The sequence below is a fragment of the Mobula hypostoma genome, chromosome 6 (assembly GCF_963921235.1).
Source record: "Mobula hypostoma chromosome 6, sMobHyp1.1, whole genome shotgun sequence".
In the NCBI taxonomy this organism is placed as follows: domain Eukaryota; kingdom Metazoa; phylum Chordata; class Chondrichthyes; order Myliobatiformes; family Myliobatidae; genus Mobula; species Mobula hypostoma.
The window spans coordinates 159207391-159231129 of NC_086102.1; the positions used below are offsets into that span (position 1 = coordinate 159207391).

Consider the following 23739-nt stretch of genomic DNA (forward strand, 5'->3'; position numbering starts at 1 on the left):
TTGAAAGGTATTAATATTAAGATATTACTCGCCATCCTTGTACACACAGTAGTGTAGTGGTCAGCCCGACGTTTTACAGTACAGGTGATCTGGGTTCAAGTCCCCCCCTGGCTGCCTGTAAGGAGGTTGTCCCTTCCCTCCATGACCACGTGGGTTTCCTCCGGGTACTCCAGTTTCCTCCCACAGTCCAAAGGCATATTGGTTGATAGGTTAATTAGTCATTGTAAATTTAGCCTAGGATTAAATTGGGGAATTGCTGGGCAGTGTGACTCAAAGGGCCAGAAGGGGATAGATACGTATCTAGATAGATAGATCACTTAAAGTTAGCATGCAGGTCATGAAACATTTAGGAAGGCAAATACACTCTTACACCAAAACATTCCAGCAATGTGGATTGCATAATTATATAAGAGTCCTGGTGAGAAGTACTGAGTACAAGCCTGTTCCTCCTAGACTAGAACAAATATTGTGGAGGAAGTGCAGCAAGAGTTCAACAGATTGGGAAAGTGGGTTTGACATATTATGGAGAGAGTAAACAGACTAGGCCCATGGATGGTCATCTCACTAAAATGTATGAAATTCTTAACAGATCTGAGAGGATAACACCAGAAATAATGTTTCCCCTGGGAAGGGGGTTCCAGATTGGGGTCACAGTCACAAAGCAAGGGGTCAGCCATTCAGGAAAAGGAAAAGAAGGAATTCTTTGCCCAAAGGCAAAATATTTGTAATTCTTAAACTCCTTGAGCTATACCGCCTCAGTTCATTATACATAATCAGGAGAGTTTTTCAGATATTTGTTTTTTTTTGGAAATCCAGCAAGATGGATTTAGTACTAGAAAATAGCACTTTAAAAAGATGACTTCTGATCTCACTTAATGATAGAAGGGTTGAATGGCCTATTTCTGCATGCAGGATGCCAGGAAGGATTCGGTAAAAGAACATCACTGACTATTCCTGGGTATATGAATGCGTATTTTTATCTATAGGTCTACTGAAAAAGCCTCCAGGAGGACCACATCTTGTCAAAAGGTCTGGAAGCTTACATGCCTCAGCGACACGGAGAGCTACGCTGGCTGGGGTCAGGGTTTTATGCTTTCGCTCTTGGTAGAATTACCCATGCCAAGCAGTTCAATGGTAGATGCCAGACTAAGAGTGGTCCACTGACCCTCCAGGTTCAGGGGTTCAGCTCAGGGCTGGTCAACCCTGACTGGCAAAATTAAGTTGTTACGTAAACAGCAATGAAGAATCCTTCTACATCTGAGTATGATGGTATTCCTGAGTCTCCACCCGGGACTTGCATGACTGACAGCAGTGAAAACCAAGAGGAATCAACTGAAGTGATGAAGGAAGCCCTGAGCACCACCAGAGATGAAGCACCTTCACTACTGCCCTAAACACCAGCGGCATAATGGGCAGTAAGCAAGTTACTGAAAAAGAGCTTGCAAAAAGGTCCTCATCTTATATGTTCACAGCCAGGAACAAATTTTATTATTACAGCCAGGTTTCACAGCCAGGAAACTTTTTAATGTATTCTGCCAGCTGGTCTCCACCAAGTTCAAAACACAACAGACTTGAAAGGCCTGTGCTGGTCACATGGGATTCACTGGCCTGGGAGCACAAAAAAAATTCTTATGAAAATAAAATTAGGCTACCAGAGCTAAGCATTTAAAAAGAATTAAAAACGGCAGCTGTAAACATTCCTTACAACATTAAAGGCCAATGTGAATATAAAACAATGAACATAGAACACTACAGCACAGCAAGGCCCTTCAGTCCATGATGTTGTGCAGACCCTGGGTTTACATTCCACACACTCTCCGTGTAAAGAACATATTTCTGACATCCCCCCCAATCACCTTAAAATTATGCCAGGCATTAGCTATTTCACTCTGGAAAAATGTCTCTGGTTATCCACTCAAACTATGCGTCTTATCATTATGTACAGCTCTATCAAATCATATCTCATCCTTCTTCGCCCCAAAGAGAAAAGCCCTCGCCCACTCAGCCTGTCCTCATAAAACATGCTCTCTAATCCAGGCAGCACCCTCGTAAATTACCATTACATCCTCTCTAAAGCTTCAGCGTGCATACTATAATGAAGCAGCACGAACTGAACACAATAAACCACAGTCTCATAGCTCTTGAACTCAATTCCCCGACAATACACCATATGCCTTCTGAACCACCATATCACCTTGCTTGGCAGCTTTGAGGGCCTTAAGAACATGGATGCCAAGATCCCTCTGTTCCTCCACGTTGCCAAGAATTCTGTAATTAACCCTGTGTTCTGCCTTCAAATGCAATCTTCCTAAGTGAATCATTTCACACTGGGTCGATCTCCATCTGCCACTTCTCAGCTCTTCATCCTGTCAATGTCCTGTTGTAACCTACAACAACCTTCTACAATATCCACAGCTCCACCACCCTCCATGTCATCACCACACTTAGTAACCCACCCATCTACTTTTTCATCAGTCATTTATAAAAATCACCCAAGAGCGAGGGTCCCAGAACAAATCAATGTGGAACAGCACTCGTCACCAGTCTCAGGGCAGAATATGCACCACCTCTGCCTTCTGAGGACAAGCCAATTCTGAATCCACACAGCTAAGTGAGCCTGGATCCTATGTCTCCTGACTTTCTGAAAGAACCCACCATGGGGAACCTTATCGAATGCCTTATTAAAATCCATGTACACCACGACCACTGCTCTACCTTCATCAATGTGCTCTGTCACAATCCTCAAAGAATTTAATCAAGCTCCAGAAGCATGACCTGTCCCTCAGAAAGCCATGCTAACTATCCTTAACCAGACTATGCCTCTCCGAATGCTCGTAAATCCTTTCTCTGAGAATCTTCTCCAATAATCTGCCCACCACTGAAGTAAGACTCACTGGCTCATAATTCCCAAGGTTATCCTGTACTCCCTTTCTTGAACAAAGGAATCGGATCTGCCACCTTCTAAGTGAAGTGATTTGACAGGGAAGAGATGCAGGAAGTAAACTGCTTACAAAAACCAGGTGCCACAGGCAAAACAAAGATCATATTTCTCATAAGGGTAAATCACCTTTGGTGTCCTGGACTACGTTTATTCCTCATTCAACAATTCAAACAAAATATATGGTAATTACTATGCTGCTGCTTGTGACAGCAAACTGTGCACAAAACAACTGCTACAAATCCTACACAACACAAAGCAGTGTGGTATTCTGTAGTACCTAGAAGGACTTCAGAGCTGCAAAAGGTACCTTCCGAAAGGATGTGAAAACGAATACCTGTTTTTATTCTCCCTCTCCAAAATGATCATAGAAACCACATTACTGAATCTTCTTTCCTCCTCAGATGCTATCACATTAGCACAAAATATATGAAAATAACTTCAGAATTGCACTAAATGCAAGGAAATTGCTGCAAACACAAACATTTCATAACAAGCTGGAGGAAGCTGACTTGATGAATAATTTAATTCTAAAAAGGAATTGTGCAGCTGCTTTCAATTGAGGAACTTACAGCATTATGAACAAAAAAAATGGGCATGACAGACAAAATATCTTTCAAAGTATCCATGATTAAATTGGTCCAAATTTATTTTAGGAATTGCTTGTTCTGGCAAGAGTCATAGAGTCATAGAAAAGTACAGCACAGAAACAGGTCTGGGCCAAAACATCTAGTCTGGGCCAAAACATTTAAAACTACCTACTCCCATCAACCTACACCAGGACCATAGCCCTTCACATCCCTGCCATCCATGTATCTATTCAAACTTCTCTTAAACATGTAAATCGAGCTCGCATGTACCACTTCCACTGGCAGCTCACTCCACACTCTAATGACCCTCAGAGTGAAGATGTTTCCCCTCATGTTCCCTTTCAACTTTCACCCTTTAACCCATGACCTCTAGTTGTAGTCCTACCCAACCTCAGTGGAAAAAGCCTGCTTGCATTTACCCTATCTATAGCCCTCATAATAATTTTGTATACCTCTATCAAATCTCCCCTCAATCTTCTATGTTCCAAGGAATAAAGTCCTAACCGATTCAATCTTTCCTAATAACTCAGGTTCTCCAGACCCAGCAACATCCTTGTAAGTTTTTTTTGATACTCTTTCAACCTTATTTATGTACATCTTTCCTGTAGAGAAAAGATACAAGCCAATGGAAGCATATCAGTGCCAATTAGAACAATATGTATGTACACACACGCACACGCACACGCACACACGCACACGCACAGTTAGCATGTTTATTTCTTCCAGCTTCTAGATAGAGAGGGACAATGCAGTGTCTTACATGGGATATGAACACTATGTGTAATTGTAATAGCCAGTGTCACATCGGGTATTCCTGTATGAGAATACAGACTGATTCCCATGAAATGTCAAAATCCAAAAGCTCAAACACAATCCAGTTCTGTGGCACAACTTCTGCAACTGCTAGCTTCAGGCCAAATCGTTATGCTGAACAGGCAAAAACAATCAAGGAAAGGCATATCACTGGGCCAAATGAAATGCACTTATGAGCAATTATCCACGCATACCACTCTGCCTTGCCTCCCATTCAATGGTGCTTAGCGATGATCAATAAATATTTGATAATTTATTGCAATTAGAACTAGAGTTGGCACATTTCTGTAATCTCTTTCTATTATCCAATCTTTGTTGGCTAGAGAAGGCTCTTAAATACTTAAGGGGAAAGTTCATAATTTTAAGGAATATTAAAACTTGGAAATAAGTGGAGCATCAGTGCTCAAATCAAGCTCCCACAGATTATGTCTAGCAAAATTAGATGTAGAGTAATGATCTCTGCATCATCTGAGTTACGAATACCATCATGGCTTTTCTCAGTTCCTGCAACTTCTTCTTGTGCCCCTCTCAATAAGACCATGAATTTAGTTCAAAATGTGCCACCTAAATAGTAGATTAAAATCAACTAGATACCAGTCAATAAAATTTTACAAATAAAAACTTGGCTGGGCATAAAAAAAAAGTAATTGTCAAATCCAAAAAGCAGCACATAAGCCATTATATACAAACACTTCCAGGTTTCTTGGTGCTTTTTGATCCTCTGATCAGTGGTAGCAATGTCTGGTAGGAAGAAATCTCATGGATCAGCACCAAAAAAACTACCGTTGTTTGAACACTGCTGTAATGATACTGCTGTACACAGCCAGAGGAGGCAATAAGCCTGGTTACCTGTATTAGCTTGAATATGATTGCAAATGACCACAATTGATTTTATGAACACGGTTCCTATGTAACTATCCCCATTCATTTCACCCTATTTTTACTGATAGAGGTTGCTGGAATTTTTACCATAAATGCTGTTTCGTCTGATCATTAAGACTTTTAGTAAATGGACTTTGGTTGCTGTACAACTGGCTGCTTACTCTGACATTGTCACATGCCTGCCTCACCTCCCTCTCAATGGCTGACACAATCGAGACAATCATTTGGATTAGTGCAATGGACAAACTTGTCCAAGATTAGGAAGTAAAATGTGAACTTCACTCAAGTTTTTGTTCTAAATGGAAATGAGAAGTACCAACACTATCAAAGCATGCCTAGGTAAGAACATGTATTTTTTGTCATTAAGTCAAAGGAGAAAATATTCTTAGAACCAGGATAATGTGTGCTGTGCCATTAAAACTTCACTTATGGTGCTTGCAAAATACAAGTGTAAATGTACCAAAATTCGCCCTATTCAATATAAACTTTTCTCTTATGTGCTTGTCATTAAACAAATCCCTTCATGAAACACACCCTTGAGCATTCATTTCAACTTTGTACTATTAATTTTAAATCTTCAAATCCATTGCTTTCAACATATGCAAAAATAGAGCAATAGTAATAGATTATGGGTGGTTATAATTACTTACCAACCCAGATATAAAAGGGGTTTCCCTTGAGTTAGATATATAATGCATTCAAACGTTGATGGATCCTATATTAGTCTATTAAACTAACAATTAGAAAACCAAGTTTTATTCTGCTTTGATAAATTGGACTCACCTTGCAATACTTCTGAATTTCAAATAGATTTTACGATTTAGCCCTATACATAATTCATACGATTTAGATATGGCTCTGACATAAACAAAACTTTCACAATAAATCCTTCCTTGGTGGTTAATACTTTGAAAAAGGAAGCTTCCATGATTTCCCTAACTGTCTACTTGATAACTAAACTTCATAAATGTAGACCATTCACACAGGGTGATACCAAACTCAATCATATACCTACTGCAACGAGGTTAAGGGGAGCAAATAAAGAACAAGCAGGCTAACACTTCTAATAACCATCTAGTTGCAACAACAAAAAGACAACATGTGGGAGACTCCATGACAAAACTGAGCATTACCAAAGTTGGTCCTTAACTTGTTAATGTTCTCGCTGAGCATCGTTAGCCACGTTCAAAAGTTTCTGGCTTTGAGAAACCCCTTCTCAAAGTAGTAAAATTATGATTCAAAATTGAAGTTTATTTACCACGTGTACATTTGAACATACAGTGAAATGCATTGTTTGCAAGAACAATCAACACATGTGGGCAGCCTGTAGTAAGTATCACCACACATTCCGGCTCAAACATAGCGTGCCCACATTGCTCAGCAGAACAAAGACAGATTTTTAAATATTTTACATTGCACTCATTTAATAATATTTTTTCTCTAGTTACATTCCACATATGAAATCAATGTTGTTCTAACAGATTCAAATCTCAGCAGTTTCAAGTAAAAGAGAACTGAATATGCAAAGCTTAAACAAGCTGCTTGAGCAACCCATCCATGTCAGGCAGCATCCATGGAGGCAAAAGGACAGTTAACATTTCAAGATGACCCAGGATATTAACGCAGGGTGTCGATCTGAAAGGTCAACTATCCCCTTGCCTCCATGGCTACTGCCTAACCCAATGAGATTCGCCAACAGCTTGCGGTCTGTAGAAAACAGTGCTCCAGCATACATGTGTAGTCAGAGACACGCTTTGTTTATGACGAAACAACAAATGCATTCCGGAATGTGAGTAGGCTGTCCCTCCTCAAACATTTGAATGCTTTAATGGATTATTTACAGTTTTACACAAACAAATTAATTGCTGGGTTAGGTCACGCCAACTCTCAAGTGTATCTGCCATTCAATATGATCACGGCCGACCTGAACACAACCTTAGCTGCATCTCCCAACCCATTGCTTAACAAGTGTCTATCTTGTCTATCCGCCTCACAAGGCCCACAAAACTCAGAGGGAAAAAGCCTATCTGTTTAAAAGGTGAACCCCCATTTTACAACTGTGACTTCTACTTTCAATTTCACTTACTAGAGTAACGTCCTCTCTAGATCCAGATTATCATTTCTAACTTTTGCAAATCCAGTAGATCAATCTTTTGTCTTTTGACATCTCAAGCAACCACTCCAAATATTAGGTTTGTAAACCTTCTCTGTCTGCTTGCAATGCATTAGCATTGTCATTTTAATATGGAGGCAAATATTGTACATGATGTAATCTGACCAATGCCCTATGAAAAGGAATTACAACCTTCCTAATTTAGTATTCAGTTCCCCGAGAAATAAGCAACATTGTTAGCCTTCCTCGTTTGCTGTAGCTGCATACAAGCCCATTGTGAGTCATATACTGGGTCACACCAAACTTTTACCATCTGGATAAAATGCTTCTTTTATATTTATATTTCCTGCTAAAATAGGTAAAGTTCACTTACTCCTTTTTAAACAGATCTTTGCCCATTAACTTAATCTAACTGCATCCTCTTCACAAACTACTACTTATCTTTGTATCGTAAACAAACTTAGTGATTATACCAATGTCACCATCCAAGTCATTAATATAAACTGTACAAGTTTAAGGCCCTTATGCTGATTGGTGCATCAATTATCGACTTTTTGAGTCAAAACCCTGGATCTGTTACTAACGGGTTGATGGCTGCTCCATGAAAGTAATGTGCACATGGTTATTTTGAAGAAATGTGATACAGATGGAAAAGATCCACTGGGGCCCACAACTAGCAGAGTCTTTGCCTTGCAGCACCACAGACTCGGATTCACTCCTGCTTTCAGATGCTGTCTGCATGGAGTTTGTATGTTCTATCTGTGACTCTGTGAGTTTCCTCCAGGTGCTCTGGTTTCCTCCTACATTTCAAAGATGTGTGGTTAATCCGAGGGGTAAAAGGATGGTGTTGGTTGAAAGGAATGAGGAAAGAAAAAAAACGTGGGATTAATGTAAATGGGTGACTGAAGGTTTGCGCAACTCAATGGGCCGAAGGGCCTGTTTCTGTGATCTATCTCTCTATAGTGCTACGATATTGAATCCAAAAATGACCGAGTGCTAACCTAACCTTTCACTTTCTATAGGTCCTTAAATTAAATACAAGCAACTAAGTTTGCAGATCAACTGAGCCATGAATAAATATGTAGAAGGAGCCAGCTCTGTAACAGATCATCTCACTCCACACAGACTTTCCTGGGAAAGTACTTCATTTTACTGCCTCACAAACTGCCAAGAAATCTTTATACTAAATGCTGCTCTATAAATCATACCAACATTTATTAAGGAACGCCCTTCTGCTAGATACGTAACTTTGCCACTTCTAATTTCTGCCCTCTCATTTAACATTGATTCCTTTGGAACTTGCATCTGAAACTTCATCTGCATCCCAGCTAAAGTACCTGCAGAATTCATTTTATATCACCCTAGGCTACAGTATTTTATCTGACTTGTAGAGTCAGCTGAAATTCCTTTTCCATCAAATTTTAAGTTTAGAAGTTAAATATCTATTGTTCACAATATAATGCATTGTGCGACAAGCAGTAGAGTGGAAAGAAACTAAAATTTAAAATATACTTTATCTGACATATTCTTTGGCACAGCCATTCATTTGAGACAAACTTCAAAGACATCATTATTAACAAAAGTCCAATTGTCATTTAAAGAAAGTTCAGTATGAAAGCACGCACACACACACACACACACACGCCCGGTTTCACAAACTGGTCCCAGATTCCCTTCTGTGCTTAGGATGTACTTACCTCCTCTTTCATGAAAAAGTGTGCACTTACACAGTGTCCTTCACATCCTTTTCAAATTGTTCAAAAGTGTTTTTTTGTAGTGTCACCCTTTGATAATTGATTGAAGAGTGATCAATGTTTCTCTTCAGAACCAACCATGAGGCCATCAATGGCTTCACTAAATCCTTCTGCACCATTAGCAGGGAGGCACTGTGGATCTAATTCAGTGGCCTGGAGAAATTTGACTCTACCTTAAGCCTCGAACCTATCCAGCTGGTCCATAACAGAGCCAATCCCAGTGAAATCCTGGTGTCAGGAAAGGCTGCGTCATTGTGGCAAAAGTTGTAGCTATCTTTTTTTTGTCATGATGCCACGTTGTATTTCCAACAAACAACCTGATCCAAAATCGCATTACCCTCAAAAGATGATCTTTGCTTTTGCACACAAACTCCAAGCCATCAACTTGTTTGTTGAAGTATACAAGAAAATGGGCTTTACACTCAATATCTGCAGAACAAAGACCTTCTATCAATCTCCCTCCAATGCATTTTATCCATGCAGCATGATAAGAAAGTAAAAATTCTGTTCCCATGATAAAAATGCTGTTCTACTCTCCATAGTTAAATCCAAGAGTAGGATGCACTAATAACATGGTCCCTCAAGACCAAATGAAGAATTGTATTAGAAGTGACTTAAAACTAGACAGTCTGTCCTAATACCTGCTACACTGCAGTTGTGTGCAGCCCACACCAGGATGGGAAGCAATTCAGATGCCTTGTTCCTCTGTTTGCTTGGGAAATTAAGCCAAGGTGCAAAGTGTATCTCAGTTGCAGAGCGACTTTTACAGAAAAGTCAAATCCTCATGACGTTTATCCTTTCACCGCTGTCAAGTCGGATGGAACAGCAAAACAAGAACCAACCACTTGAAAAAAAATTTGGTGCAAATTTGCGAGCAGTTTTTAAATAACCTGAGAATGCATCCAAGCTTCTACTCATTTATTTCATACCTATCACAAATAACAAGCTTACGATTTTACTAAAGTATCAGCACATTATAATGCCTATTTGTTGTCCATCCTTCAATTTCCAAACCATCTGCATGTTTCAGCCATGGATTAACAAATCACTATTTTTGAACCCAACATTTCTGGCAGTAACAATAAATGTTGCTGAGGGGTTTCTCATAAAATTCGTGTTCAAAGATTTCCACGGTTTTCAGACAGAAAAATAAACATGCAAATACAGTAAGTGAAGAGTAATACAAGTCTAAAACAAAAAGTTGATGCAATAATGGAAGACATTTGAATGGAGAAAAACAAAATGACCATCACCAATTAGCAAAAGATGAGAGTCTTTGCTAAACTGAATGTAATTTTGCCTGAAATAAGTCCATTCAGTACTAAATATATCTGTATTTTAAATTGAAATGACATCATACGTTCATGTTTCTGGAAAATGTTGTACTAATTTAAAAGTAACCTTTACTACAAGCTTCCCATAGCACTCTAATCTCTAAATGATTCTACCATCAGAATGAATCAACTACATTTAGGAGTTTTTTTCCTAATACTGCCAATTGTTTGGTGATATATAAGTGCAAATCAGGTTACACAAGAACTCAAGGGGGAAAATTGGAGGAGCTTTGACATAATTTGTGCAGAGATCATTAATATGCCCAAAACAAAAAAATCTTTCCCAATAAAACAAAAATCATAATGGAACCTTCACAATTTGTTCTGTTGTTTAAGAAAGGCTCTAAAAATAATCCCGGAAATTATAGGAAGGGACTGGATATACAAGTATCCAGACAGACAGGAAATGATTGGTATGGTCAACATGGCTTTGTGTGCAATAGCACATGTCTAACCAATAATAGAGTATTTTTTGAGGAGGTTACCAGGGAAGTTTATGATGGGAAGTTAGTGGATGTTGCCTACATGGACTTCACCAAGGTCTTGGGGGTGACAATATCCTGATGGGAGGTTGGTCAAGAAGGTTAAGTTGCTTGGCATTCAGTGTGAGGTAGTAAATTGGATTTGACATTGGCTTCATGAAACAAGCCAGAGAGTGATAGTAGATGGTTGCGTTTCTGACCAGAGGCCCGTGACTAGTGGTGTGCTGCAGGGATCAGGGCCGGGTCCCTTGTTGTTTGTCATCTACATCAACAAACTGGACGATTACGTGGTGAACTAGATCAGCAAATTTGCAGATGGCGTCAAGATTGGGGGCATAGTAGACAACAAGGAAGGCTATCAAAAATTGTCGCAGGATCTGGACCAGCTAGGAAAATGGGATGAAAATAGCTGATAGAATTTAATGCAGACAAAACTGTAAGTGTTGCATTTTGGAAGGACTAACCAGGATCGGTCTTACATGGTGAGTGGTAGGGAACTGAGGAGTATGGTAGAACAGAGGGATTTTGGAATACAGATCCTTGAGGATGGCATTACAGGTGGATAAAGTTTTAAGGAGAGCTTTTGGTGCTTCAGCCTTCGTAAATCAGGGCACTGAGTACAGGAGTTTGAATATCATGTTGCAGTTGTGTAAGGTGTTGATGAGGCCTAATTGGAACATTGTGTGCAGTTCTGGTCACCTACCTAAGGGAAAGATATCAATAAGTTTGAAAGAGTACAGAGAAAATTTGCAAGAATGTTTCCAAGAATTGAGGACCTGTGTTCCAGAGAAAGGTTGAATAGCTTAGGACTTGGAGCATAAGTGAATGAGGGAGACGTTTGCTAGAGATATACAAGATTATGAAGGATATAAATTGGGTAAATGCAAACAGGCTTCTTCCACTGAGATTGGATTAGAGTAGAACCAGAGGTCATTTGTTAAGGGTAAAGGGTGAAATATTGAAGGCAAACATGAGAGGGAACTTCTTCACTCAGAAGATGGTGAGAGTATGGAACAAGCTGCTAGTAGATGTGGTAGATGCAGGTTCAATATCTACATTGAAAAGAAAAGTGGATAGATACATTGATTGGAGTGGTGTGGAAGGCTATGGTCCACGTGCAGGTCGCTGCGAATAGGCAATACAAAACTTCAGCATGGACTTAATAAGCAAAAAGACCCGTTTCTGTTCTGCAGTGTTCTGTGATTCCTTCTTCAGTTTTGAAACAAAATAAGCCTTGAACAGTCTATTCAATTCAACATTGCAAAACTCTAAGTAGTATGTTGAATTTGGTACAGCAAAATCAATAAACTGATGTAAAACAAGTTTTTCCCCTCAAAGTCAAAGCAGCTTGTATACCTCAACTAACTCAATCTTCACTAGTCAATCCTGATAGAGACATAATCTGATTAGAGATAGTCAGCATGGCTTTGTCAAGGGCAGATCGTGCCTTCCGAGCCTGATCAAATTTTTTGATATAACAAAACACATTGATGAATGTAGAGCAGTGGATGTACTGTGTATGGATTTCAGTAACCCATTTGATAAAGTTCCCCATGCAAGGCTCCTTCAGAAAGTAAGGAGGCATGGGATCCAAGGAGACCTTGCTTTGTGGATCCAGAATTGACTTGCCAACAGAAGGCAAAAGGTGATTGTAGATGGTTCGTATTCTGGATGGAGGTCGGTGACCAGTAGTGTTCTGCAGGGATCTGTTCCAGGACCCCTCCTCTTTGTGATTTTTATAAATGACCTGCATAAAGAAGTAAAAGGGTGGGTTAGTAAGTTTGCTGATGACACAAAGGTTGGGGATGTTGTGGATGGTCTGGATGGTTGTGAGAGGTTACAGCAGGACGTCAATAGGATGCAGAACTGAGCTGAGAAATGGCAGATGGACTTCAACCCAGAGAAGTGTGAAGTGGTTCACTTTGGTAGGTCCAATTTGAAGACAGAATATAATATAAAAAGTAAGACTCTTGGCAGTGGGGAGGATCTGCGAGTTCTTGGGTTCCATGTCGATAGGGCACTCAAAGCTGCTGCGCAGTTTGACAGTGTTATTAAGAAGGCGTATGGTGTGTTGGCATTCATCAACCATGGGATTGAGTTCAAGAGCCGTGAGGTAATGTTACAGCTATATCAGACCTTGGTCAGACCCCACTTGGTGTACTGCGTTCAGTTCTGGTCATCACACTACAGGAAGGATGTGGATACTATAGAGAGAGTGCAGAGGAGATTTAGAAAGATGTTGCCTGGATTGGAGGGTGTACCTTATGAGAGTAGGTTGAGTGTACTTGACCTTTTCTCCTTGGAGCAATGGAGGAGGAGAGGTAACCTGATAGAGGTGTATAAGATGATGAGGTGCATTGATTGTGTGGATAGCCAGAGTCTCTTTCCCAGGACTGAAATGGCTAACTAAGGGGGCATAGTTTTAAGGTGCTTGGAAGTAGGTACTGAGGGGATGTCAGGTGTAAGTTTTTCCACACTGAGAGTGGTGCGTGCATGGAATGCACTGCCAGCAGCGGTGGTCGATGCGGATACAAGTCGGGTCTTTTAAGAGACTCTTAGATAGGTACATGGAGCTTAGAGAAATAGAGGGCTATGCGCTAGGGAAATTCTAGGCAGTTTCCAGAGTAGGCTACATGGTCGGCACAACATTGTAGGCTGAAGGGCCTGTAATGTGCTGTAAATGTTCTATGTTCTATGCTTAATGCAGCTACAGTACAAGATTATATATTTAAACATTTTATATGCCCAAATTTTTAGGATTTTGCAGTTTTGAACTACAAATCATTTTAACCCTGTTCTTCCACCACTCTCAGGCCTTGGAATTTGACTCAATGTTGTGTCCTCCATATGTGATCAATTCTAATGTGGACAGTTCTCTTTCCTATACAGTGTTATCTTGTTAGTAAATCATTTGCTGATTTCTTACTCTGGCAAGGATTAAGGGGTGCACCCATTTTATTATCCTTTTTTATGCACTGGTGTGTCCACTAAAAACAATTTAATGCTAAATGGTGGATGGAAAATAAAAAGTGACAATCTTACATACTGTATCTCTCCTTTTAACCATATTTACTAAATAACCTACAAGATTTAAAAAGTCAACAAATTACAATACTGTTCAGCAAATGAGGCGTGGACAGGAATAAGTGTCTAGATTTTAAATGTCACTGCATTCGAAAGACAATTCCTGCAGTTTGCTCAGACCATAATTTACTAAGTATATTGGAAAGCAAACCTTGACGGGCCTGCACTACACAAATCCAAGGCACTTCTTTAAAAATGGGAAAGATCTCAAATGATCTTTACTGCTTATCTAACAAGACAGGTTTCAACTGTCCTGTACATTAAATTGACATCCGGAAATGGCCCCAGTCTTCCTTATCTATAGAGGTTGCCACACAGAAAAATAATCTGTCATGTTACTACGTAAGTTAATGATCTACACAAGTACAGACCACAAAAAGCTGAAACACACTGTGCCACATCAGTTGATTACTAAAATAAAATAAAGGGTTTATATTGCAAGTAATAATGCAAGACATTGGAATCAGGGATTATTAAATTTAACATTTAAAGTAAGTATAAAGAATAACATTTGCAGCTAGTGTTAATAGCTGATACAGATATCACACAAATTTTATTTAGAAATGAAAGAAACTAAAACCCAATTTCAAACCTGGTTGATAAATATAAAAATGTTACAAAGCACAAAATATATTCTTAAAGCCTATTTTAATCAAAGCCATAAGCTTTACATTTAAAATGAAAGTAATGTTTACATTGTTGTGCTTAAGAGAAGACATCCATCTACTTTTCAGAAACCTTTGGCATTACAGTAATTGTTTTCAGTAGCAGCATCAGTGCACAGTAAAGGAGAACAGAAAATAAGTCACACCCCTTCAATCCTTCCCAGAATTATGAAATCTCAGACCAGTTTACCAACAAGGAAATAGAAAGTTCAAACTGCTGATTTACAAATCAGGTGACCAAACATTGCATAAACTAGAACTCTCAGACCTGAATTTCAGGAATTACAACTAGTTACAATGTAACAATTTTTGTCAATAAAGAACTAATGAACTGAAAGAAGGAACTTCACAATTCATGGCATCATATCTAATATGGAAATAGTAAGCCGCATAAAAAAATGTCTTTCCATAGAATTACATGTTGGGACGATAGTTTTGAGAAAGCGCTCTATAAATAAATATTGCTATAGATTTAGATTCCTGCTAATGACAAAGAAATTTGAGTAAATTCATAATACATTATGAAATGTTTTACTCTTCTAGAATTAAGTCTGTTTTTAAGTTCTAAAGCATAACATTATGTAAATTGTTCCTAGAATGAATCATGAAACATATGACCATTATTGATGAGTTAACATGCTGATGGCCAAGCTGCTCCAATACAACCTCAAGATTGGCACCTAATGGACAATGTGGATCATTGCCCAGATATACCTTGTCCAGAAGAAGCAGGACAAATTGAACCCAGCCAATTATTCCCATTTGTTCGCTTTCAAGCATCAGCAAAGTCATGGAAGGGATAATGAGGGTCTCAGCCCGAAACACTGATTGTACGTTTTTCTACAGATGCTGCCTGACCTACTGAATTCCTCCAGCATTTTGTGTGTGTTGCTTGGATTTCCAGCATCTACAGATTTTCTCTAGGACAGTATAATCAAATGGAATCTGCTTAGCAACAGTCTGATAACTGTACAATGCTCAGCATCTTTCGTGACTCCTCAGATAATGAAGCAGTCCGCATGCAAACAGAATACCTGGACAAAACCAAGGCTTGGAATAATAGGTAGTGAGTAATATCCATGCCACACAAGTGCTAGGCAATGATGATATCCAGCAAGAAGAAATTCACTATCACAGCCGACACTGAATGTCATTACCATCACTGAACCCCTCACTATAATATCCTAGGTGTTACCATCAACCAGAAACTCAACTGCAGTAGCTGTATACCCAATGTAGCTCGGAGGCAGGAAGCAGAGTGTGGTGGTTGAAGGTTGTCTTACAGAATACAGGCTGATCAGAACTGTGCCTCAAGGGTCAGTATTGGGATCATCTTATTCAATATTTATGATTTGGAAATGAATACACCTGCCTCGATCAGAAGGTTTGTGGATGATACAGCTTTGGGAGGTGTTGCTGACAGTAAAAAAGGTTTTTAAAGAAAGGAGATCCTGCTCAGTGAGGGAAGTGTGCTGAAGGAGGGCAAATGGATTTCAGTGCAGCCAGGTGTGAGGTGACACATTTTAGGAAGTCAACCCACCCTAGGACTTGTACTATGAACAGGGGGACCCAGGAATACCAGTGCATTGATCATTGAATGCTGTGTCACAGGTAGAAAGAGTCATGGAAAAGGCTTTTAGCACACTGGCCTTCATCAGTCAGGGCAGTGAGAACAGGAGTATCAGGACTGAATTATAGGGAGATGTTGGCCAGGCTATGTCTTTAGTCCTTGGAATATAGAAGAGCAAGGGATGGCCTTACAGAGTGTCTGAAGTTTTGAGAGGCATAAATAAGGTGGATAATGACAGTCTCTTTCCCAGGGTCAGAGAGTCCAGAGGGCACAAGCTTCAGGTAAGAGGGGAAAGATTTAAAAGAGACCTGAAAGGCAACACTTTCACACACAGGGCAGTGATTATATCAATGAGCTGCCAGAGAAAGTGTTTGAGGCAGGTACAATAGTATCATTTAGGAAGCACTTGATTTGGTACACGGAGGGGCAGGGCTTGTAAGAGTATGGGCCAATGCAGAAGATTGGTACTAGCTGGATGGATATCAGGGTCGACATTGACTCATGGGGCCATAGGACGTAATTCATTCTTTATTGCTCTATGACTCTATGACTCAGACCTTCAATATGTGTATTAACACAAATGTAAATAGCAGTTACACTTACTGCAATAATTAGTAATTTATGATTTGGATGATATATCCCAATGTCAAAATAGTAGTTTATAAAAGAAATGTCAAAGTAGGACTGAAGTTACACAATGCATTGTAACAGTTTTTAAAATTATATTATAGTGATGTCAGGAACTCAGTTTAGTTCCTGTTGATAATATTTAAACACAAAATAACTCTTGACATCCTGTCTAATCTAGTGACAGATACGCTCCATCTTTCTGACATATTCAATTGAATACCAGCCCATCACAGATATCAATCCCAGTTATACCTTTATCACACTCTCAGCCCTTCTCCCAACAAAACTACCATCCCTTCCCCCAAGGTTCATAACTCACTTCCTTGTTTATCTTTTCTCCAAATTCTTGCTGTTTTTGAGTTGCCTCCCTCATTTCATTATTCTAAATACCATAATCATTCAGATCAAGACTTCCCAATTTTCCCCTTTTCACCTTCTAAATCAGCCAAGACCATCTTTAAACTTCATTGAACCCTTTCCAGAAGCAGTTCTCTTTCTTTGCCACACTTCCAGGAGACATATCATACCATCCAATTCCAAACTGAGCTCTTCACCTACCCCACTGGCTCTCTACCATTCATCCTGCAACCTGCACATGATCTACATTGAAATTTATATTGTTGACACATTAGGTTGTAAAATTTTCATTCTCTTTGGTTTATTACACTTCATGAGTTCAACAGTCCACACCTCCATGGACTTCATCTGCCCTACGTATCCCCCTTGCTCCCCTTCTCTCTCTCTCACACACACTCTCTCTCTCTCTTTTCACGTCTGTGGTTTATGCTTATTCTGTTTACTCCCTACTTTCCAATTATTTTCATACTGCTCCATTTATTGGTTCTCTAAAGTAATTTCCCACTCACTTTCTGATAGATTCTCTCTTCCATTTCTTACTTCCAGGTCTCTCCATAAACCCAGTTGTAGTATTCTTCTCTTTCCCTTCCTCTCCTTGCACTCATCCATATTTTACATTTCTCTCCTAGAGGCATAGAGTCATAGAAAAGGACAGCACTGAAACAGGCCCTAATCCATGCCAATCTATTTAAACTGCCTAGTTCCACTGACCTGAACTCAGACCATAACCCTCCATACCCCTTCCATCCATGTACCTATCCAAACTTTTCTTAAATGTTGAAACCAAGTTTGCATGCATCACTTGCGCTGGCAGCTTCTCCCATACTGTCTTGACCCTCTGAGTGAAGAAGTTTCCCCTCATGCTCACCTTAAACATTTCACCCTTTACCCTTAACCCATGACCTGCATTTGTAGTCCCACAAAAACTCAGTGAGAAAAGCTGCTTGCATTTACCCATCTATACATCTCATAATTTTGTATACCTCTATCAAATCTTCTACAATCCAAGGAATAAAGTTGTAAATTTTGTCTGTACTCATTCAATCTTGCTTATAACTTTCCTGTACATCGGAGACCAAAACTGCAAACAACTTCTGCACTTGCCTCCTACAGGGCTCTGAGGGAATGCCTTGTCAGGGACTGGGGATTTATCCACCCTAATTTGCCTCAAGACAGCCAACATTTCAATTTTTGCAATCTGTACAGGGTCCACGATCTTGCTGCTGCTTTGCATCACTTCTATAGACTCTGTCTGTTTCCTGAGTAAACACAGGTGCAAAAAATCCAATTAAGATCTCCCTCATCTCTTTTGGTTCCATGCACAGATTACCTTTCTGATCTTCCACAAGACCAATTTTGTCTCTTGCAACCCTTTTGCTCATAACATATCTGTGGAATCCCTCAGGATTCTCCTTCACCTTGTCGGCAGGGCAACCTCGTGCATTCTTTTAGCCCTCCCAATTTGTTTAAGTGTTCTGTTGAATTATTCGTACTCCACAAGTACCTCATTTGTTCCTACTTGCAATGCATCTCCTTTTTTTTCCCTTAGCCAGGGCCTCAATATCTCTTGAAAACCAAAGTTTCCTTTTCCTTTTAAATCTTTTTATGAATTTTTAAAATTATAAACACAATAACAAAGTTAATACAAAGAGATTGGAATAATCTTATTATAAATAAACATATACAAAAAAGATTTCAAATAACATAGGTATAATAGACTTACAAACTCATGATAAAATTAATCATAAAGAAAAAAACAAAAAGAAAAAATTTTTTATATATATATATACACACACACACACACAAAGAACTCCCCCCTCCCCCAAGAAAAAAAAACTAAATACTAAACCCAAGAAAAAGCAAATGGAACAAAACAGGGCTAGACAAATATCTTAAATCGACCACATTTAGTAATGTCCTCTATTCATATATTTTAAATTAATAAATTAGATTTGGAAAGGTCAAATTACATCATATGAAAATATTGCATAAAAGGTTTCCAAGTTTCTTCAAATTTAACCAAAGGATCAAAAATATCACTTCTAATTTTTTCTAAATTTAAACTTAATATAGTTTGGGAAAACCATTGGAATGTAGTAGGAGGATTAGTCTCCTTCCAGTTCAATAAAATATATCTTCTGGCCATTAAAGTAACAAATGCTATCATCCAACAGGCTGAAGAAGACAAAGATCTGTGTTCTACCATTGGCAATCCAAAAATTGCCATAATAGGATGGGGTTGTAAATCAAAACATAGAACTGTTGAGATAATATCAAAAATATCTTTCCAATATTTTTCCAAGAGAGGACAGGACCAAGACATATGAGTTAAAGAAGGCACCTCAAAGTGACATCTGCAACAAATAGGGCTTATATGGGAATATAAACAGGCTAATTTATCTTTAGACATATGGGCTCTGTGCACTACTTTAAGTTGTATTAATGTATGTTTAGCACATATAGAGGAAGTACTAAGTAATTGAAAAATTTTATCCCATTTCTCTATAGGTAGACAAAGTTGAAGTTCCCTTTCCCATTCATTTTTAATTTTATCAGATATACCTGGCTGTAATTTCATAATTATATCATAGATAAATGCTATTAATCGCTTCTGGAGAGGACTTAACCCTAAAATTTTATCAGTGATATCAGTAGGGTATGAAGTCGGAAAGGTAGGTAACGTAGTACTGGGTATTTAAAAAATTTCTTATTTGTAAATATCTAAAAAAATGGATCCAGGCAAATCAAATTTCTTAGGTAACTATTCAAAAGACATGAAACAGTTATCCAGAAATAAGTCATGAAAACATGTCATACCTTTTGTTTTCCATATCAAAAAGGCTTGGTCCATAACCGAGGGTTGAAAAAAGAAATTAGATATAATAGGACTTGATAACATAAGTTTGTTCAAACCTTCAAACCAAAAAATTTAAGAATTTGAAACCATATTCGCAATGTATGTTTAACTATTGGATTAACCATCTGTTTATTCAATTTAGATAGTACAAAAGGAAGTGAAGTTCCTAAGATGGAAGCTAAAGAGACCCCTTGTACAGAGGAAAACCAAGGTTTCCTAAACCTATTATCTTTACCTTTTATTCTGACAGGCACAGACAAGCTTTGTACTTTCAAAATTTCACATTTGAAGGCCCCCCACTTGTCGAGTACACCTTTCCCAGAAATCTGCCTGTCACAATCCACACTTGCCAGATCCTTTCTGATGCCATCAAAGTTGGCCTTTCTCCAATTTAGAATCTCAACCAGTGGACCAGACCTAACCGATTAACGAAACTTTCCTAAACACATTTGACAAGCTCCATACCTTCTAGTCCTTTTACAGTATGGGAGTCCCAGTCAATATGTGGAAAGCTAAAATCACCTACTATAACAATCTTATGTTTCTTTCAACAGTATGTAATCATTCTACAAATTTGTTCCACTAAATCCCACGGACTGCTGTGTGATATATGATTTAGCCCCATTAATGTGATCATACCTTTCTTAACCCTCAGTTCCACCCATAAGACCTCAGACGAGTCATCCAGTCTGTCCTGACTGAGCACGGCCATGGCATTTTCCCTGAGCTGTCGGTCTTGCCCCTCCTGCAACCAAATCTCACTAATGGCAACAATATCATAATTCCATGTGTTGGTCCATGCCCCGAGCTCGTCTGCCTTTCATACAATATTTCTTGCATTGAAATAGACACAGCTCAGAGCATTAGTTGCACCATGCTTAACGTTTTGACTCCTGACTTTATCTGTGGAATTAACAACATCTATCTCCACAACCTCTTCACTATCCCACTACCTGTTCTGGTGCTCTGGTTCCCTATCCCCCGCCCCTGTGCAGCACTAGCAAACTTTCCCTCGAGGATATTAGTCCCCTTCTGGTTCAGGTGAAAACCATTTCTTCTGTACAGGTCAAATCTTCCCTGGAAGAGAGCTCAGCGATCTAAAATTCTTATGCCCTCTCCTACACCAACTACCTAGCCACATGTTAAACAGTATGACCTTCCCATTTCCGGCCTCATTAGCACGTGGCACAGGTAGCAGTCCTGAGATCACAGCCCTGAAGATCGTGTCCTTTAACTTAGCACCTAACTCCCTGAACTCACTTTGCAGAACCTCATCCCTCTTCCTACCTCTGTCATTGGTGCCTACATGGAATACAGCCTCTGGCTGCTTACCCTCCCACCTAAGAATGTTGAGGACCCAATCTGAGATGTCCCAGAACCTGGCACCCAGGAGGCAACATACCATCCAGGAATCTCATTCTTGCCAACATTAACCTCCTTTCTGTTCCCCTAATTATTATATCTCCTATCACCACAGTTCGCCTCTTCTCCTCCACTTCCCCTCTGAGTCACGGAGCCAGACACAATGACTTATGTCTGTTAGGTCACTTCCCCCCGCAACAGTATCCAAAGGGGGATGTTGTTGACGGGGTGGCCACAGGGGTACACTGCACTGGCTGGTTAACCCCTTTCCCCTCCCTGACTGTCACCCAGTTTTGTGTCCCGGACCTCTCCTTTTTTCCACCAAATTCGCATAGTGGTATTGGTGCCGGACTTCGGGACAAAAGGTCCCGAGTTCGAATCCAGCCGGCTCCCCTGCATACTTTCCATCCGTGCTGGGTTAAGAGCTGGTGATCTCTTTGGAAACTCACCCGGCAGAAGGTAGTGGCAAAACACTGCTGTAACTTGCCTCGTACGCGGTTCCCCACTACATCAGAGAGGCCTTGAGGGGAAATAGTCCGCTAACCAGAGAAACTCCGGATGCCACGTACCTTTCCTTTTCTTGTTACCCATAGTCTTCCTTTTCATCTGAACCAGTTACTTTCTGTCCTTTCCTTGTTCCCATTCAGTACCAATTTCCAGTGTTTTCTTCTCCGACATTCAGTTCGCCTTGATTTAAGCCACTTTGGGTTTTTTTCCCTTGTAGCAACAAGCTACTTGTTGCTATGTTTCCCTTGCTTAACCTAATTTTATCATTTTTTTCTTTGATTCATAATTTACTCATCCTCCCTAGGGTACTCATTCACGTTTTCTATCTTCACCCCCTGACCCTACCCCATGCACACTATCTCTGTCATTCATATGGCCTCTCTCTGCCACTCAGTCTCTTTCTATGTCACTCACAGTCTCTGCCACACACTTCTTTTCTCTGTTACTCAGAGTCTCTCTCTCTCTCTTCCCCTGACCTATATTCTACATTATTCTAAATCCCTACCTGTCATTCACATATAATTTCTGTGGCTCGCTGGTTCTCTGTCGCTGTCATTCATTCATTCTATCTCTCTCTCTCTGACCATAACTCGATTGTTTTCTCTCCCTCTTTCTCTCTCCTTCTCTTCGTGACACACTCTCGTTCTCTCTCCTTGTGACACACTCGCAACATGCCTGTCAAGTCGCATTGTCCCCCTCTCTCTCTGACACTCACACCGTCTGTCTCTCTCCCCTCCCCCACACCACCACACTGGCTGCCTGTGTTTCTCTTTCCCACTCAAGTACTCTCTTACTCCTGCTCATTCACTCATTGTTCGTCACTCCCATCACATTCTCCCTCTCTCTCTCTCCCACACAAAGGCACGCATGTTCTTACCCTCATCTCATTCAGTCGCTCTCCTTCTCTCACACAGACTCTGAGTCTCTCTCTTTCTCTCTCTTTGCTCACTTCTCCCTCTCTCTCAGCCACACACTGTCTCCCTCTGACTCCGCTCTGTGAGACACACTGTCAATCTCTCCTGTCACTCGGCATCTCCCGAAAACTCGCCCACAGCCGAGCTGGGAGCAAGAATAAGCGGAACTAGGAAAATGCCTGATTCCTACCGTACCGGGCCAATCCTCGTACCGTCTTTGGCGAAAAGTGAACAACCGAAGTGACAAAACTTGCCCAACTTATTGGAGTACTTCCGCTTCCGTTCGTTTACTGTAAACACTGCCTGAAAGGAGCCTTCCTGCGCCGCTCGTTCATCCAACCCGTTTCTGGCACCTAACGCGCGCACTGCAGCGGCATCGAGCGCGGGGCCGGGGAGGTCACGGACGGTCTGGTGGAGCCCGTAGGTGTTGCAGCGGTGACCGCTTTTACTGCACACCTTTCCCGTGCCTAATAGTATTATTTGTGACTGAGACTTTGAACCTTGTTGCCTTAAGTTAGTTTTGTAGTTTTGCGGGCAAAATGAAAACACCAAAAGAAATTCAAAATTAGACATGGGGGATGTACGGTTGTATGAAGGCGCATTTTATTTAAAACTGTAAGGCAAAGGGAAGTAAACAGGGAGAGTAACCTGGTATTCATTAATAATAATTGATTCATTAATAATAATCTCTAATATTGAACCGCCCTGACTTTTCACGCGTTGTGACTAAATAATGTTGAAACGAGGATTTGCTGTTTTGGTTACCATTGTTTAGTAGGGGTTTATTTCCATTGATCTCATCTGTGTGTGAAAAGGTGAGCTTGTCGTTGCGTGTGACACGAAAGATCCCTCGGTAATAAATATACTGTTATAAACGTCTCAATTAC

At 40.0% G+C, this 23739-nt stretch overlaps 1 protein-coding gene across 4 annotated transcripts in view; it reads right to left on the reverse strand.

Moving 5' to 3' along the window:
* itprid2 (ITPR interacting domain containing 2) overlaps positions 1–23534 on the reverse strand; it is a 200117-nt gene extending 176583 nt beyond the window's left edge. Inside the window, exon 1 of one of the 4 annotated variants that reach the window (XM_063052052.1) lies at positions 23107–23534. The gene's annotated coding sequence lies outside the window, so the exon portion shown is untranslated. Of the gene's footprint in view, positions 1–22000; positions 22649–23042 lie in introns of those variants that run through there. The other 3 variants (XM_063052049.1, XM_063052051.1, XM_063052056.1) reach the window with 3 other exon arrangements.
* Between the last annotated feature and the right edge of the window lie 205 nt (positions 23535–23739).